The following is a 17,476-nucleotide window of genomic DNA, read 5'->3' as shown; positions in this document are numbered from 1 at the left end:
GCTGAAACACCAACTTCCTCCAACATAGGCTTCAAAGAATGAATTTTACTACGCCACCTAAAAAGCATTTAAAAAATTTTTTAATGTTTATTTTCAAAAGAGAGAGTGAGAGAGACAGAGAGCAAGTGGGGGAGGGGCAGAGAGAGAGGGAGACCCAGAATCCGAAGCAGGCTCCAGGCTCCCAGCCGTCAGCGCAGAGCCCGACGCGGGGCTCGAACCCATGAACCATGAGATCATGACCTGAGCCGAAGTCGGACGCTTAACTGACCGAGCCACCCAGACACCCCTAAAAAGCATTTTATACTTGTTGAAAATTACTTTTTCTGAATCAGGCAAACATATGTATTTAGGTGCCTGCAAAAAGTTAGCTTAATGTTCAAGAGGTACAGGTGATGAGTTAATTCTTTCCATAAGATTCCACTTAGCACGATTTACTGTATAGCTACCACTTGAAATTTAACGTGAATATTCATCAGGGGAGTGGTTACATGATTTTCTGGTACTTGACAAATGATTGTTTTACCAAGGTGAAAAACTGGGGAGAATTAAAAGAACAAAGTTATCTTTCTCTTGGTCTTTTTTGACATCGGTCCCAAGGAACAATTTCTTTGCTGGTGAGAAAGAACCAATAGGTTTTGTTCGGGCTTTCTGACAAAACAACGTTATTTTGTTCCTATTTGCGCCTCACTTTTCTGTAGGGAAGCAAAAGAAAACAACACTCTCTTAGGGGTTCAAAGTCTAAGGTATGATATAGTGTGTAAGAAATAAGTAACATCAGTCATATTTTAACAAAGACGATGGATCCGATCAACCCCGGAGATGTCCAGGAACATGGGACTTGCTTGATCTCTATCTGAAAGAATTGTCAGAGGCTATGTCCCTCCAGGGACAGCCCCACTAGCTAGTCACTGCTTTGGTGCACAAGGACTCCTCACCAGTGGGTGCTTCAAAAAACACCCCTCGAGAAGTATTTTTACTTCTGGGTGTGGTTTCTGTCTTCAAGTTCAAGTTCAAAACACTATACTTACTTGGGTTGAAGGGCATCATTTCTTTAAGTGACCCGAGGGCTTGCTTCAGCTTTTGCAAATAAACATCTAAGACTGATCCTAAAGGAGAATGGTTCTCTGATGCTAGAAATCCCCACTCTATGTCTTTGTTGGCTGTCTTACAACATCGTTTCTGATGGAGAGAACTTTCTGACCATGAAGTCTCGTTTGCCCAGACGCAGGAGCAGGTAAGTAAGAGACTAGTTGTATCTGCTCTCCCTCCCTTGCCTTCTCAAAGCACACACAGACATCGGGCTAAAGTCCTGCCCTTTGCTTCAAGGTCTAATTCTGATGTGCATCAGTGCTTGAAGCCTTCCCTGAAAACCCAGCTCTGAACACCCTTACCCACCATCCCTTCTGGGGCACCTGACTCCCATGCCAAGTGCATAGCCCCCCACCCAGGGCTCCGTCAGCAAAGTCTCCGAGAGCAGCAAATATCGATTACACATCACTGTTTCCCTAACGGACTTCAGCACACCTTGGCACACAGCAGTCTTTTAATAAGTATCCTTTATTTAGTGAATTCCAATCTTAAAGAGAACACAAAGCCTTTTAACCTCAGCACTACTCAGCTGGAAAGCAGCCTCACCAGGTCGTGGACGTGTCCTTTCCCCAACAGAGCACGAATATTGTAGAAGATGCACGAGCGTTTATTTTTGCTTCCACAACGTCTGGGTGTCCTGTGTATCTCCCTCTCTCTCCTCCCCGAGATGCAGAGATGCCGGGAGCGGGGAGGCTGAGGGCTGGGGGAAAATGAAGCCAAGGGGAACGGGTGTGCCTGGAACGTGTGCTGGACTTTGCCAAGGCCTCAGGAAGCACCTCTGACATCAACTCTCAGAAGCAGTCGCTCCTGCGAAGGGCCTGCCGAAGGGGCAATGGCCAGGAACTAGTGAGACCACCACTAAGACGTGGTTAAAGGAAGCCTGAGAAGTGAAAGAAAAGGGTAAGGCTGAAAACGCCGGGAGACCCGAGGCCACACAAGACGGCCCCGAGTACTTGCACAGAATGGCTCAGTCAGAGCCTTTACAACATGCACTCCCATCCCCAGGACCGTCCACAGCAAGGACTGAAAGCATCGAGAGGGGCTGCTCATTATTCTCACAGCAAAATCTCCCCTTCTCCCCTGATCCCCCTATCTACTTCAGGGTTTGGGATTTTTTTTTTCTTTTTTATGATAGTGCTAGAGAATTTGGTGTCACAGATGGCAAATCTAAAAGGTACAAATTGACAGACACTCGGGAAATTCCCAAATCACTCTTATCAGAGCGCGTGTATGTAATTCTCTCACTCTGGGGATTAGAAATTCAGCTGCCGTTTTTCAAAGCTTAGGAAGGCAGCATAATGCTGTCTAAATAGGCACACAGGTGTTTGTTTTGGCCTTCCTGTTTCTTCCGAGGAAGAACGTAACTCTTGCACTCAGAAGTTCTCTGGCAAAAGGGGTCAAGAAACACACAAAAATCCAAGAAGCCTTTGTTGTTGTCACCCTCAAAAGCCATGTAGGATGATGCCGCCCTAAGAAAGCCTTTGTGAATTCCCTCTCTCACACCGTGGAGCCGTTGGATGGATCTAACTGGTATGGGCATACTATTTCCTTGACCCAATTTGTGCATCATCCAGAAGTGAAGGAAATGTAAATGATGCTGTTCAGTAAATGGTGAGTTTCTTTTTAGGTAGATCCCGTCCTTCAAGCCTGGCTCCCGCTTTGGGAACAAGCATCGAAGGTAATGAAATGGTGTGACGGTAAGAGACAAAACCGCCACCATTCACAGAAAGCCAGGTCAGGCGGCTCAAAAACAACTGATGAAGCGAACCACTCAAATGGAAAATGAGAGGAAATACACAAGGTGCAGTACCATGCAGGATTTTTTTTTTTAAGTATCAGAAAATCCCCAAACTCTATTGATAGTTCTATAAAACATTTTTTAAAACAAATTGTTTCCTTTCCCACATTTACTTATACCCATCACAGACATTTAGTGTCTATTTCTAAGGAAAAGAAAATAGATGATCTCTCCAGGCCACCCCCCTACATGATGAAACGACTATCAGATTCAAGCAAGTCTCATGAGAACCGTGTTTATATTCCCTTTTCTAAGGGGTAACTAACACTTTCCTTAGATATTCAGTCAACTATTTACTGAGTACCCACTCAGTACTCAGCCACAGGTGTTGTGGATCCATCTGATAATAATGATGATGATGATAATAATAATAATAATAATATCCCTGCTTTCATGGGGCTTACAGTCTGGTTGAGGAAATGGACAATTAACAAGTAAATACGTAATACATAGGTGATTCGAAGGAAAATGAAGTAGGCTAGCGAGCACAGAGGGACGAGGTGGGTGCTACACAGGTCAGGAGAGGCTGCTTTGAAAGGTAACTCGAGGAGCAGAAAAGCTTAAGAAAGAAATAGAGATCATCACTGCCTCCTTGCATGTACGCAAAGCAATATTTGAGTGGAGGGGGACAGTTTTTAAAAACTTAGTTTCAAAAGTGGCTCGTATTTAATTTTCAAAAAAAAAAACCAATGACTTGTGGTTTAAATGACGAAATTTAAATTTAAATGACTAAATTTAATTTAAACGACTGATTTAAATGACTAAAACTGTACTCTTAGAAGGCACTCAAATGAACACCTTTGAGTTGTCCTACGGTATCTGGGAGGGTCCTGTGGAAAGGATGTCATGATGATGACAAACTCACACTCTCTGTCTGTCTATCTATCTATCTATCTATCTATCTATCTATCTATCTATCGTGGGTTTTTTGCCATAAGATTATGCTCAACATTTTATAAAGCAGTTATACGCACCTGGGTGGTATAGTTGGTTAGGCACCTGACTCTCAATCTCCGCTCAGGTCAGGATCTCACAGTTCGTGAGTTTGAGCACTGATGAAGCAGAGCCCGCTTGGGATTCTGTCTCTCCCTCTCTCTCTGCCCCTCCCAGTTGTGCTCTCTCTCTCTCTCTCTCTCTCTCTCAAAATGAAGAAATAAACTTAAAAAAAAAAAAGCGGTTGTAAATTGAAGTCGTGCCAAATCATTGACTTTCAGAAGCCAAACGGGGTAAAAGCAAGGTCCAGCCTGCCTCCTCCAAGCTGATACATTATGCAACGTGACATGTAGGGCAGGAAGAACCACCAGAGGCCACTTAACTCAACTTTCTCATGTTACTCCTCCTAAATCAGGCCCCTGGGGCTCTAGGGGTTCCAAAGTTCCAAGGTTAACTGCAACATCATGCAGAAAACCCGGATCTCTTGACCCGTAGGTAAGTTTTCCTTACCATCCCCTTCTTGTACAAAGATACCACAGTCTGAGACACTTCCAGGAGCGACGTTCATCTGCCAGAAAGACGGTGGCAGATTTGAGAGGCGGTTAGTGGCAACAGGCCGAGGGGTCCTGCAGAGGCAATATGTTTGTGGTGCAATCTGCAAGGAATTCTGAGGACAGAAGCCACTCATTCCAATAGCTGCTATGACAGTTCCTCCAATGTTTCTCTACATTCCGACACCATCTATGTGCGAGCACACATTCTTTGAAAATCTCCTGTCTTCCCTACGGCCATAGGCTTTCGGACACCAAGGACCCCAAAGTATGAACTCAATGTAAAAAAGCGCTAGGATCCTAAAAGATTACTAATGGCCAAGATGACTCATTTCACAACGTGCTGAGAAAACTGGGACCCTGCCCCCCTGCCACTCCCTCCAAAGCAAATGCAGTCTGGAAGAGGAAGTCCTAAGCTCCGAAGGAGTTCACTAGAATTTAGTACTTTCTTCCTTTCTCACAACACACTCCCTTCACAGAAGGATTTTAAAATTACTTTAGTTGGCCATGTGGCATCTTCAATTTTACACTTCAGAACTTCTTTGAAAACCTCATTTAATGTTTGGGGTTTGACAGGGTATCACATGAGCATTTCAAAGCAACCGTTTAAAAAAAAAAAAACCCACCAGATTTGAAACAAAAGCTATTTTGATTTTAGTATCTGCATTATTCATTTAAATGTAACCTGAAACCTAGAGCGTTTTTTTTTCCATAAGACACTTGTTTCCTGAGATGAAAATGCTTTCTAAAATATCACCAGAGATAAAGAAGTCACCAAAAGTGTATTCTCAAGGCCACCTGATTGGGAAGATCATTTCTAGTAAAATTCACTACTACTCTAGGATCCAAATGATTCCTTAGTAGTGACAGAAAGTTAAAAAAAATTTTTTTTTAATGTTTATTTTTGAGAGACAGAGAGAAAGAGAGAGACAGAGCATGAGCAGGAGAGGAACAGAGAGAGAGGGAGACACAGGATCCGAAACAGGCTCCAGGCTCTGAGCTGTCAGCACAGAGCCCGACGCGGGGCTCGAACTCACAGACTGCGAGATCATGACCTGAGCCGAAATCGGACGCTCAACCGACTGAGCCACCCAGGTACCCCAACAGTGACAGAAATTTTTACAATAAGAGAGACTTTTTAGTAAGTATTCAAGTGCCTTACACAACACTGTGCCCCTTACAGGGACCCCAAACGAAGATGTCAACCTATCGATTAACAGGTTATTTGTTGTTGCATATAGATGTACAAAATAAAAGAGTAACATACAGACTTAACAAAAATAACACTTCATGGGGGTAGTGACTTGCCAAAGGTTTCAGACTTTCTTGACCTGAACCATAGGACCAGGAATCGAGTTTGGGTCTGTTGATTCTGGGAGCTATATATTTTCACCAGAACCAGCATGATCACATGCACGAAATGCTAACACACTAAAACTCCAGTGTTTTCCACCAGTGACATGTGGCACTGGGAGATTTCAAATTTAATAAGCTTATTTTAATAAGACAATTTAACTCTGAGGAAATACAGATAAAGCAGCATATTTTAATACAAATTTTCAGAAAACCATGAAATAAAAAAAATGCAGTGGAAATTTTATTTTTCAGTGTCAATGCTTTTCCTCCCTGATATACGCACTCCTCCCGCTGCAGTATCTTACTCTTTCAAAATCATTTGTGCAACTGGAAAAATAGAGGTGAAAAAAATGCCTGGAAAACTTCCTGACTGAATTATTAAGAAGCTAAAAAGAGGGGCGCCTGGGTGGCTCAGTCAGTTAAGCATCCAGCTTTGGCTTGGGTCATGATCTCACCGTTTATGAGTTTGAGCCCCACATGGGGCTCTGGGCTGACAGCTCGGAGCCTGGAGCCTGCTTCGGATTCTGGGTCTCCTTCTCTCTGCCCCTCCCTCACTCATGCTCTGTCTCCCTCTCTCTCTTTCTCAAAAACTAAACATTAAAAAAATTTTTTTGAATAAGCTAAAAACTTATTGTATAAAATTACATATGTATACATACACACAAATATATGTATTTATGTATATTTAATATATACACAAATACATGATATATATTAAATATGTATGTATATACATATGCATGTATGTATTTTACACACACACACACACACACACACACACACACACAGAGTCCTGGTCAAAGCTGGTTCTTAGTTTTCTAAACCTTGAAGACAATACATTGACAGCCAATCCTGGGTTTCCTGCAGCTGTATTCTTTCCCCCATTAAAACTTTGTCAACTTCTTTCTTTTCTTTTTTGGACACAATTTAGCAATGAGGTAAAATCTCCAGAAAGCAACACAGCTGGTCCGATTCCTGAGTTTCGTGGCGGATAAGCTCCTTGACATCCATAGTGTGCTATCTCTTCAACTCCTCGATACTAAAGTTCCTCGTGAAAAGCAACCCGCAGCTGATACTTTACTAACCCCCAAATCCTGCCCCTGCACCTTAATACCAACCAGTAAATCAGCCCGTTTTGAATAAGAGAAGCACCCAAAAACCGCCGACTGTATTTGCATACCTCAGAGTTTTGAAAGCCAGGAAAAAAAAAAATTCATTCCAGAAAAAAACTTCACATAAATAAACATAATTGCTGGGTGGAAATCCCGGTTGCTGACCCTTAGCCCAGAGGATGTGACTCCCTACCCACCAACCTAAAAGAATCGTAATAGCCCAGCTGAAAGAGTTTGCTCTGAACCTGACACTGCGTAAGTGTACCAGGAGAAAGGGCGTTCCAACAGCGAAAGGAATCACTATATTCGTCTCTTGTACACCAGACGTAGATAATGAGCAGTGCCCCACAGAAGCCGAGAGAGAGACAGGCTCACGGCAAAGAAAGACAGAACCACTCCTCTAAAAAAAGAAATTAATTGGATGATCACTTAGAACTCATGCTAATACCCCTTCATCGCCCTGGCTCAGTGACATCCAATGATTCACAAAACCTTCCAAGGCAAGCCACCGCAGCGCTCTGGTTAACTTACAACATTCACTGTGCGCTGTTCACAGGTAGCCCTGGCTTATCCTTCACCATGGAGACTTCCCACAAGACGCTGGAGTGCTCCCGGCTCAGGCGTGTTCTTTCTTCCTTCCAGAGGAGTGAGAAATACCTAGCACGGGAGTAGCAGAAAAGAAGAAAAAGAAAAAGGTAAATGCATCATCCAATCACTCCTTATCTCAACAAAAGAAGTCTCGCGATCAGATCAATTAGACTGACAGCTCACCAGAGACCATTTTCCAGTACCCTTGCCTTCAAAAAGAAATTTAGTATCTTTGCTCCTGACCCAGGAGACACAGCGTGGTCTGGCCAGCCTTCTCCCCCGCCCCCCGGGGTCGCTCGTGACCCTCCCTGCCCTGTCCCTACCCGCAACTCCCGCCCCCCCCCCCCCCACCACTGCCACCCATAAAGTTGAAGACAATTCTGGGAGACTTCTGATGCAATCCCAGCTGAGATGCAAATTTGCAACACAGCCTCAAAACATGCCAGTTGATTTCACTCTCTGCAAAAGGGAGGGAGGCTAGGACCATCACCTTCTGCCGTTTTCATACCTCACTGGGTTGTTGCAAAGATCAGTAGGATCACTCTTGCAAAGTACTCACAGTTCCCGGGAAGAAAGGCACTATGTAAACGCCAAGTATTATTAGTGGTCATAAGCCTGTTACTGAGCTCGGAGCCAGGATTTAAAAGCCAGTTTTGGCCAGGCACCAACAGTCAACTATCCCTGGGGCACCGAAACGTGCAAAAGTCTGCACGGGCCGCTGTGCTACAACTCCCCTTCCATTGAGGGGTCCAGGGAGGCCCAAGGACCGGAAGCAGAGCTGTCGGGAGGCTCAGAGAGAGAGAGAAAGTGCAGGCTGGATCAGAGCCGGAAGCAAAGGGGAGGGGGGAGTGGAAGGTGGGTGACTGAGGCATGTGCAGGCGCATCGTTATTTGGTCCCTGCCACACGGCTCCCTCCGATTGCTGGTTTACAGGGTTTAGTGAGCTGGAGGTTTGCAGGGCTGTGAAATTTTCCACTTGGCTGTCTGCCATTCCCGCCCACCGAGGATAACACTTCCACACATACACAGAAGAGGCACGCTGAGGCCCTGCTGGAGAAGGACTGGAGAATTTTTGTTTGTTTGTTGCTTTTAAAGAAAAGACCTATTCATATCCTGATCCTTAATGTTTTCCACACCTGGACTTCTTGATTTTTTCCCCTCCTTTAGGACAGAGCCAGGAACAGCTTTCGCCGGGCCAATAGTATCACATTATTTTGACTTGCATATTCTCGAGGAGCGTGCTTGAGGTACAGGGACTTACATGAGTGGTCTCGGGGACGACGAGACACGTAGGACCGAAGCGCTACGCCAGACCCCTGTCTGCTTCCCAGTCATCCACAGGCGGCTGCCACGTTTCCCTCTTAGAGCCAGAAGGGCGCCCCGAGCGAGGGCGGGACCCAGTCCTGGCACTGTGGGGGTAACGCTATTTTGGGGGGCAAAGTGTGGTCCTCATCTCAGAAAGAGGCCAAAATGAATGACAGCGAATCAGATTGAGAATCCGTAAAACACTGACAAGTATACCTCAGATGAACTTAAAAAAAAAAAAACTGTCCCCCAAATAGTTAGGACAGAAGGGAGAAAGGAGGTGTCTGCTATTATATAATTAACCTGGGCTTTCATACTGACTGCAGTTTAGCAAGTGCTTTCTTCTTCTTCTTTTTCTTTTTTTTTAATTGAGTTATAAGCGATGCACCATATTATATTAGTTTCAGGTATACAGCGTGCTTTCTTATTCATTCATTCACTGGGCAAGTTTTTCCTTGATGCTTACTCTACTCACCGACTTCTACGTTCATAATGGTGAACAAAATAGACCGGGACCGTGCCTTTAAGGAGCTCACTGCCTCAAGAGGGACAGACGTGACAGAATGAGTGCACTCCACTTTTAGTTTATGTGTCAAATCTGAGGATCGGATAGGCATGGAAAAGAAGGCATCAAGGAAAAAGAAACATTGTGATTTGCCATCCTAACGGGAGTCCCTCACTTAGGAGGGGCTTAGGAAGGCTTCTCTTACAACACTAACAGAGGTGAGCAGAAGTTTGCCAGGTATAGAAAACAGCCTCTGGGTCGTGTGATCACGACTGGAGCTGCACGACTAATTTCTGGTATTTTATCTTTTTTTGTTTTTTCCTGGCATTTCAACTGGGTCTCCTTTATCAACAAATGAGCAAGAGAACTGCTCTCGGTACCTTGAAATAAGAGCCGTGTCTTCTTTCCGACCGCCAGGCCGTCAGAACAACAAACACTAGTAATTTCTCCTGGAGGAGCACAGTTCAGTGCAGGTAGGATACTTGATGTGACAGGAAAGGAACGGCTGGTTTCCTAATGCATCGCACGTCACCCCGTCATCACGGCGAAATAAAAGGAAGCTCAACACCTGCATGCCACAGCTGGAGTTAAGAAAGCCGTCCCCCTGAAACAGCTAAAAACGGATCACGTTCCGTGTAAACTTCTGGAAAAATTCTCCTAGTGACTTGGATGAGGTTCCAAACTTGCTGGCTTCTGCTTCCCTATCAAGTGGTTTCTACTAGCTCTCTCTTGGACTCAAACAGCATTTATGCCCACCTTCGAGAGTGTCCTGTGAGGCTTTTCATTTGGTTCTCGGTTTATTTACCCAGGTAAGCTCCACGATGCAAAGCAGTAAAAAGCAGCGGAAATGTTGTGTTCATCTGAAGTGTTTTCTCGTTCCCTATCAACTCCAGTCTGGTACAACTCACTCCTCCCACTAAGGAAAATCAGTTAATTCGCTTTCTTCATCCTGCAAAACTAAGGTATCCTCAGACAGGTTCATTCATGTTCTCCCCATGAATGAAGTAAGTTTGAAAGTGTTTGAAACAAATAGGCCAAACTTCTACTCAAGTCTCATCCCATTTAAGGCATCCAGGACAAAATGCAATGCCTCCTACAAGTTTCTCATATAACCAACAACTTTAATAATCCTTCAAGTTCAAAGTCTCGAAATAGAAATCCTCACTTTGACTTAGCAGTTTTGACAAACTTTAGCAAACTGGGAAAGAAAAGAGAGACAGCAGGAAAGAGGCCTTCTTGAAACTGAGTGTCCAATACTCCGCCATCAGACTTGGGAAATTATGCGAGGCTGACAGTTTCATCGTCTGTCCAGAGAAGAAAATGACTCATTGCCAATGTCTCCTTCCCCTGACTGCCCACACCACTTACAGTCTCTTCCGCATTATTTTGACTCAAGGTCCTTTTCAATTCAGCACTCCATTAGACTGTCTTTCTATACTCCACTGGCTTGACGTAAGTCTTGAAGGCTTAAAAAGTTTATAAACTCCTTGATGAAAGAAACGTTGACTTTCTTTTGCAGCCTCCTAACAGTATCTAGTAGGAGAGCCTGAATTTAGACGAAATGATCCATATCCAAAACCTGTTCTACGACTTAACCCTTACTCCAAAGGAATCGCCACTCCATAGCTATAATTTAAGCCTTTCTCACTGGTCTCCATCCTCCACGGACCCACAAGTGCCTACGCGATCATCCTACCATCCACATGAAAGCCCTCCGTGAACTACAGAACAATTAAGCTGTAACTTCACCTTCTCTCTGTTGTTCTTCCACTCCATTACATTTTGAGTCATTAGTGGCTTTTGAACAGTTGCCATATATAGCCTTGCTTCTCATAGCTTCCCAAAGCCACCATCAAGGAAACCCCAGTGGATTATGGAGGCAGGGGGGTGGGGGCATAGATGGTCTGAAGCAGTGGCTCTCGAACTTCAACCACCATCAGAAACACCGGGAGGTCGCAGATGCCTGCGACCGCCCCCCACCCCCTCCCCCAATTTCTGATTCATTAGACCCAGAGTGGGGCCAGAGAATGTGCATTTTCAACAAGTTCCCAAGTGATGATGGTGCTGCTGGGCCACGGACCACACTTTGAGAACCACTGCTCTAAAGGTAAGCCTTTTGGTCAATGACATGGGCAGACAGAGGCGAAGAATCTTTTGGGTGCATTTAATCACTGTCAGATGGCCATATTGGAAAGAATCAAACCTGTTTTATTCTAGAGAGACGGCAATCGGCCCCCAAACCAAAAAGGCCCACGTACCTCATAATCTGGGGAACATTTTTGTTGCTTCAGTCTTGGACTGTTAGCCCGCTGTCTTCCCGCCGGCTCCAGGTTCCGTTAGGGCCAATTGTGTCATTCATGTCTCCACCGGTCTCTTCCCTCTCTACCAGAAACTTCTTGGCCTAGACATACCCAGCCACTGCTATCCCCAGGAGACTTTCCAACAGTCTCCCCTATGTTCCCCAATAGCTGTTGTCTCTCTCCTGTTCACTGATGAACATGTTCAAGTGTGGTACAAATTCATGTCAGTATTTCACCAGGTACAGCTTAACCTGTCTCCTAAAAGCAGGGGCCTTTTCCTAACAGACTTTCTTCTAGTATTTGGTACAGCTCATCCATAGTTCTTGGAGTTTTCATTTACTTTTACTGAGCAGACTGGCAGTTTTGCCTGAACAGCATCTTTCTGGAACAATTCCCCCATTCTTTTGTCATCCGAACCGGGGTGACCTCGTGCCTTGGGTGCCGGAGGGGCATATGACCCATTTCTGGAAGATCAGAACACGTATCCCTCTCACCATAATGGCTGATTTTAGGAATAGGCAATCAGAGCCAACCAGAGGCCTCTCCTCAGACTGGCTAGAATGTGAAAATATGTACTCCCAAAAGCTTGTGAGGAAAGCCCTTTTGAGAACGAGGCTCTGTGATAGGGAACAAGGCTGAACGACACAAAGTGTGAGTCCTGACAACACTGAGGTCCCTTCAATCCAGCCATGCCAAAAGTTCGATTTACCCCCAGACATTTTCGTTTTGTTGTGGCCGCCTAGATGGCCCTCTGCCCTAGTGGACACACACCTTCTCCCAGTTATTCGATCAAGCACTAACCCAGGTACTGCCATTCTGCAGCTAACATTAAGGTCTCAGATCAGTCGACCTTGAAAGAGAAAGACTATCCTTGGTGGGCCTGACCTAATCAGGTGAGCCCTTCCAGGGGACAGGCTCTTCCAAGAATGAGATTCAAAATGAGAGGACATACGGGGAGAGGGGGCAGCACCCCATGGCAAGTTTCTGGAGATGGACACCAGATGCTGAGAGTGGCACCCAGCCTATAGCCAGCACTAGAAAGGGGGCCTCAGTCCTATGACCACAAGGAAATAAGCTCTGCCAATAATCACGCGAGCTTGAAGAAGGATGGTGAGCCCCCCATGAGAATGCAGTCCAACCAACACCTTGAATTCAGCTTTATGAAACCCTGTGTGGAGCATCCAGCTAAGCGCTGGTATCTGCCGAAGCCACAATAACATGGGTGTGGTTTTAAGCTACTAAGTTATGTTATTTTTTTTAGGCAGCAATAGAAAATGAATACATACATGATACAATATTTTTTTTTTTTTTTTTTTTTTTTTTTTTTTTTGCTTAAATCACTTCGAGTTTTATTTTATCTATTGGTCTCTTGCAACCAAAATATCCCAGGACTCTTTTTTAAGTTTTTAAGTTTTATTAATTATTTTTGAAAGAGAGAGAAACAGAGTGCAAGTGGGGAGGGGCAGAGAGAGGGGGAGACACAGAATCCGAAGCAGGCTCTGGGCTCTGAGCTGTCAGCACAGAGCCCGACGCGGGGCTCGAACTCACAGACCTGGAGATCATGACCTGAGCCGAAGTCGGATGCTTAACCCACTGAGCCACCCAGGACGCCCCGAAAATATCCTAGGACTCTTGATTCCTCTAAGGGGGAACTAATCTGGTGTTCCTCACGTTCTCCTGCTCCTTCTTCTTGGCTTTTGTCCCTTCTTGTTATTCCTTCTAACCCTAAGGTATGCATTTCCCGAGGTTACATGCTCAGCCCTCTTTTCTTTCTGTGATAATTTCCATTTATTGCATATAGTTCTTAAATCCGTATCCTTGGCCCTGGGAACCCCACCCCCACCCCCACCCCACAGGTGCTGGATACATGCAGCAGAAATAAATGATGTCTGTTTCAAAACTTCCCATTTCCCCACCTCAAACCAACCCTCCTCTTTTATTTCTGATTCTTGGTAAAGGGCATCATTGTCTTCTCTTCCTTCCTCTGTCTATAGGTTGTCAAGTCTTACCAAGACTGCACCCCATCCCCACACTGCCATGCCGACTCAGACTCGACTCTTTTTGCCTTCAGTCTTTTCCCTCTGAGTCATCGCCGCTGGGTCACACTTCTGAAATCGTCCACAATCTGGCGGTAAGACCCTCCCAGTTTGGTCCCAGCATGTCTTCTGGCTTCATTTCCTGTCTTCCCCCCGGTGCACACTGTCCCGGCCAGACTGTGCTGTTCCTTCATCTCCGAGAGCCCACATTTCTACTCCACAGGTCATAATTCAAGCCGCACCTACACAGACCTACTCCAGTCCTACCCCTCCTCGCTCCTGCCATTTTGCAACTTTCTCAATCGGAAGTACAGCAGCACCACCCTTAGGTGCAAGTGTGCTTTCTGCACAGTTCGAGTTCCCCACAGTCCATCTGGGAGCAGATGATCTTTCTTCCGATGTAAAGCCAGAAGGTCAACAGTAGCCTAAAGGCCGCGTCATGGCACCTACGTCACTTGCCTCGCTGCATCTCATCACAGAGACGTTTTATCATCTCACGTCATCACAGGAAGGGTGAGTACGGGACACGGAGGTATTTTGAGAGACAGAGACCGCAGGCACGTAACTTTTATTACAGCATATTAGAATTACTCTACTTTGTTATTAGCTACTGTTATTAATTTCTTACTGTGCCTGATTTATAAATGAAACTTTATCATAATTCTGTACATATAGGAAAAACCAGTATATACAGGGTTCAGTGCTATCCATGGACTTGGGCATTCACTGGGGTGTTGGAGTATATCCCCTGTGGGTAACAGGCCACTACTGTGCTTTTTTGAAAATGTGAACTCCAGTAGGTGTTTTTATCCTTTTTCCTTAGCATACTAATAATTTTATTCCTTATGCTAAGACAGGTACCACTTCCCTAGGCAAACTGCACCAAACTCTACGTAGGCAGGGTTTATAACCTGCCTCTCTGTAAGCCTCATGGTGCTTTTACAAATGCTAAACACTTGATAAATGCTTGTTGGCTAACTGGCTGAGAACGTGGCATTCTACTTTCACTCTGACATGTCCTCAAGTCTCTTTACTCCGCGGTTCCCAAATAGGAGAGCTCCCTTTCTGGTGACTTGGGAGAAACATCATTACGTAAGCCTCTATGGAAACTGCTCCGTCAATGAAATGTTCTGTAAGAGCCTCTTTTTCCAACTCAGGACTAAAGCTGGCTCTTTGTATTTTCTTTCTGAGGAAGAAAGAGAAACCACCGGGCCTGCTGGAAGTCGCTTCCTTGGGATGAGCGCGCACAGCCCAGCAGGTCCGGAGTCTCTGTCTCCACTCTCAAAGGAGCATAAGCGTCAGTCATGAAGGGCCGACAGCTTCTCTTTCCCTGAAAGGCAATGTCAGTGCAGAACTTTCCGGAGAGTAGAGGTACCCAGCCAGATTTCAGGAAAAGCTGCAGGGAGGTGTAGGGTGGGATGTGGCCCAAACCAAAGGTATTCTGTTGAATCTGATTGATTCCTCGTATCATGGGATCCCTATTCAATCAATTTGATGATTTGATGATTTGTCCATTATAAATTCTTTTTTCCATACTGGTAATCCTTGGATATCTAGCATGCCTTTGGGACATTCTCTACCGATATTAACTGGTTTGTGTTTAGGCAATAAAAACTAAGATTAGTATGTGCCTAAAGAACACAAAATCAGAGAGACAAATACGCTGAGAAAAATCCTACGATCAAACTTAAAAAATCATAATTCGTGTTGGTCATGCCACTGTTTCCTCCTGCAGCAGAGCGTATCACACAAAGTAAAGCTTTACCCGCACACATTCAGACTCGGCAGGTGTCTATATTTGCATGCAGGTTACATCTCCTAACGGGTACAGAGCAAAGTTTGCTAGGAAATATAATTATGCATCCAGAGAAAAGTACGTCTGCATAGAAAAAAAAATAAAATGAAAATACATATGAGAAATACCTAATCTGCATTGAAGAGCTGTCGATAAACGACATCTCTAGGAAATGGTAATTTTCAAGACCAAGATGGCTCTTGCTCCTAATCGACAATTTCTTCCCAGCCCTGTTTGTTTAAAACCTTGCTCATGAGGGGTTGCTGGAGCCCAGCAGAAGGCACTTGGCCCGGGACACAAAGGAATCTTGCTCAAGAAGCCGGGACACCACACTGAGGCTACACATTCTCTGGGTTACAAGTCTGTTTCACACCACCATGAGTCATCACACGGCTTCTCCCTGAAGGAGTTTTATTCATGCCTGCTTGAGAAGGGCAGTGTTTAGTTTGGGTGTTGCAGAAGGGCTCGGTAAAAATGGGGAAGGTGGGGACAAAGCCGGTGCTTCATGTGTCGATCATTTACAAAGCCGCTACAAATTATGAGCAGTTATGGGCCATCTGCAGCCTTTGTGAGGAGTGCTCTGACTTTCAATGTCTGCCCTTCTCGCTCTAGGACAAAATTTAGTAAATGAGAACAAGATTTAGAACAAAATGAGTAAAAATTCTAAGAAAGAGATTTCAATATTTCCCTCTTGTTCTCTTTTTGACATAATATGAAGAGGTATATGATAACATCTACAAGCATTTTATTTGGTCTGACTTCACAAGATACCAAATGATGGGACAAAGTAAAAAGACAAGACAGAATTCACATATCCCTCCACCTCCGTACTTTTGAACAGACACACATAGTAATAGAACTCACCAAAGGTATTAAAAACCGGAACTCTGGAAGCATCCTATCAAAGCCACAACTTCCTTTTGATTTAAGGAAATACTACTACGAAAATGCACGGCTAACAACCAGGACCTCAAATCATGCTTTAGAGGTTCTAGTATGGTGGGGTGCCTGGGTGGCTCAGTCAGTTAAGCATCTGACTCCTGATTTCAGCTCAGGTCGTGATCTCACAGTCGCAGGATCAAGCCCCCCATTGGGCTCTGTGCTGCTTAAGATTCTCTCTCCTTCTCTCTCTGCTGCTCTTTCCCGCTCTCTCTCTCTCTCTTAAAATAAATAACTAAACATTAAAAAAGAGAAGTTCTAGTATGGTTACATGATTAAAAGCTATTCAAAGACTTTTTATTTTTTATTTTTTTTAATTTTTTTTTTTCAACGTTTATTTTTGGGACAGAGAGAGACAGAAAATGAACGGGGGAGGGTCAGAGAGAGAGGGAGACACAGAATCGGAAACAGGCTCCAGGCTCTGAGCCATCAGCCCAGAGCCTGACGTGGGGCTCGAACTCACGGACCGCGAGATCGTGACCCCTGAAGTCGGACGCTTAACCGACTGCGCCACCCAGGCGCCCCTCAAAGACTTTTTAAAAACAGAATTATTTTTCCCAAACTCCAAATCAGCGACCCAACTTTTGCATCGTGTTTGGATGAGAGAACTTTCCGTAATTATATTAAGTGAACCTCATTTGTCTCCTTTTTGGTCTGTCTCATTGAATTATTAAAGCCAACAAATATAATGACCCTATATTTTAGTCTCTTTTCTCCTACTATTCCAGGTAGCTCTCTCCTTGTTTAAATATTACAACCTTCTGATGCAATCAGAACAAAAGGACTGCAAGACAAAAGTGTTATTGAGAACTTCTCTCCTTCTGGAGGAGGCTTACTGAAACTATTCTAGCTTAAAACTGAGATTTCAACGGTCTCAGCTGTAAACAGCAAGGAACAGAATGCCACTTGGCATTAAATCTAGGGATTACCTGTTGAAACACCAAAGGCAGGTATACTTTGATGTGGGTTATTGGGTGCCGGGGAAGTACCAAGAAATACAATTATTCTTTTGCTGTGAATCTGGAAGTGAAGGCTCGATGCCGTATTTGAAGCACAGATCCACTGTGTGTTGGTGGTGGGGAACACGGAGTGGGGGCAGGGGCGGCTTAAGAGCAAGTTCAAGGACACATGCCTGCCAGAGCCCGATCACAAGTAATGCTGTATAAAGAA

The 17,476-nt window shown here is 44.7% G+C and overlaps 1 protein-coding gene across 12 annotated transcripts in view; it reads right to left on the bottom strand.

The window, feature by feature from the left end:
- The window catches only part of ATXN1 (ataxin 1), a 424,117-nt gene that overhangs the window by 156,447 nt on the left and 250,194 nt on the right, over positions 1–17,476 (bottom strand). For 11 of the 12 annotated variants that reach the window (XR_006717031.1, XM_045497312.1, XM_045497308.1 and 8 more), the window contains one exon: positions 7,371–7,496. The gene's annotated coding sequence lies outside the window, so the exon portion shown is untranslated. Of the gene's footprint in view, positions 1–7,370; positions 7,497–9,206; positions 17,052–17,476 lie in introns of those variants that run through there. The other variant, XM_045497318.1, reaches the window with a different exon arrangement.

The sequence above is a fragment of the Leopardus geoffroyi genome, chromosome B2, assembly GCF_018350155.1.
Source record: "Leopardus geoffroyi isolate Oge1 chromosome B2, O.geoffroyi_Oge1_pat1.0, whole genome shotgun sequence".
Classification (NCBI taxonomy): Eukaryota; Metazoa; Chordata; class Mammalia; order Carnivora; family Felidae; genus Leopardus; species Leopardus geoffroyi.
The sequence above is the reverse complement of the archived record's forward strand: the minus strand, read 5'-3'. Positions and strand labels throughout refer to the sequence as shown.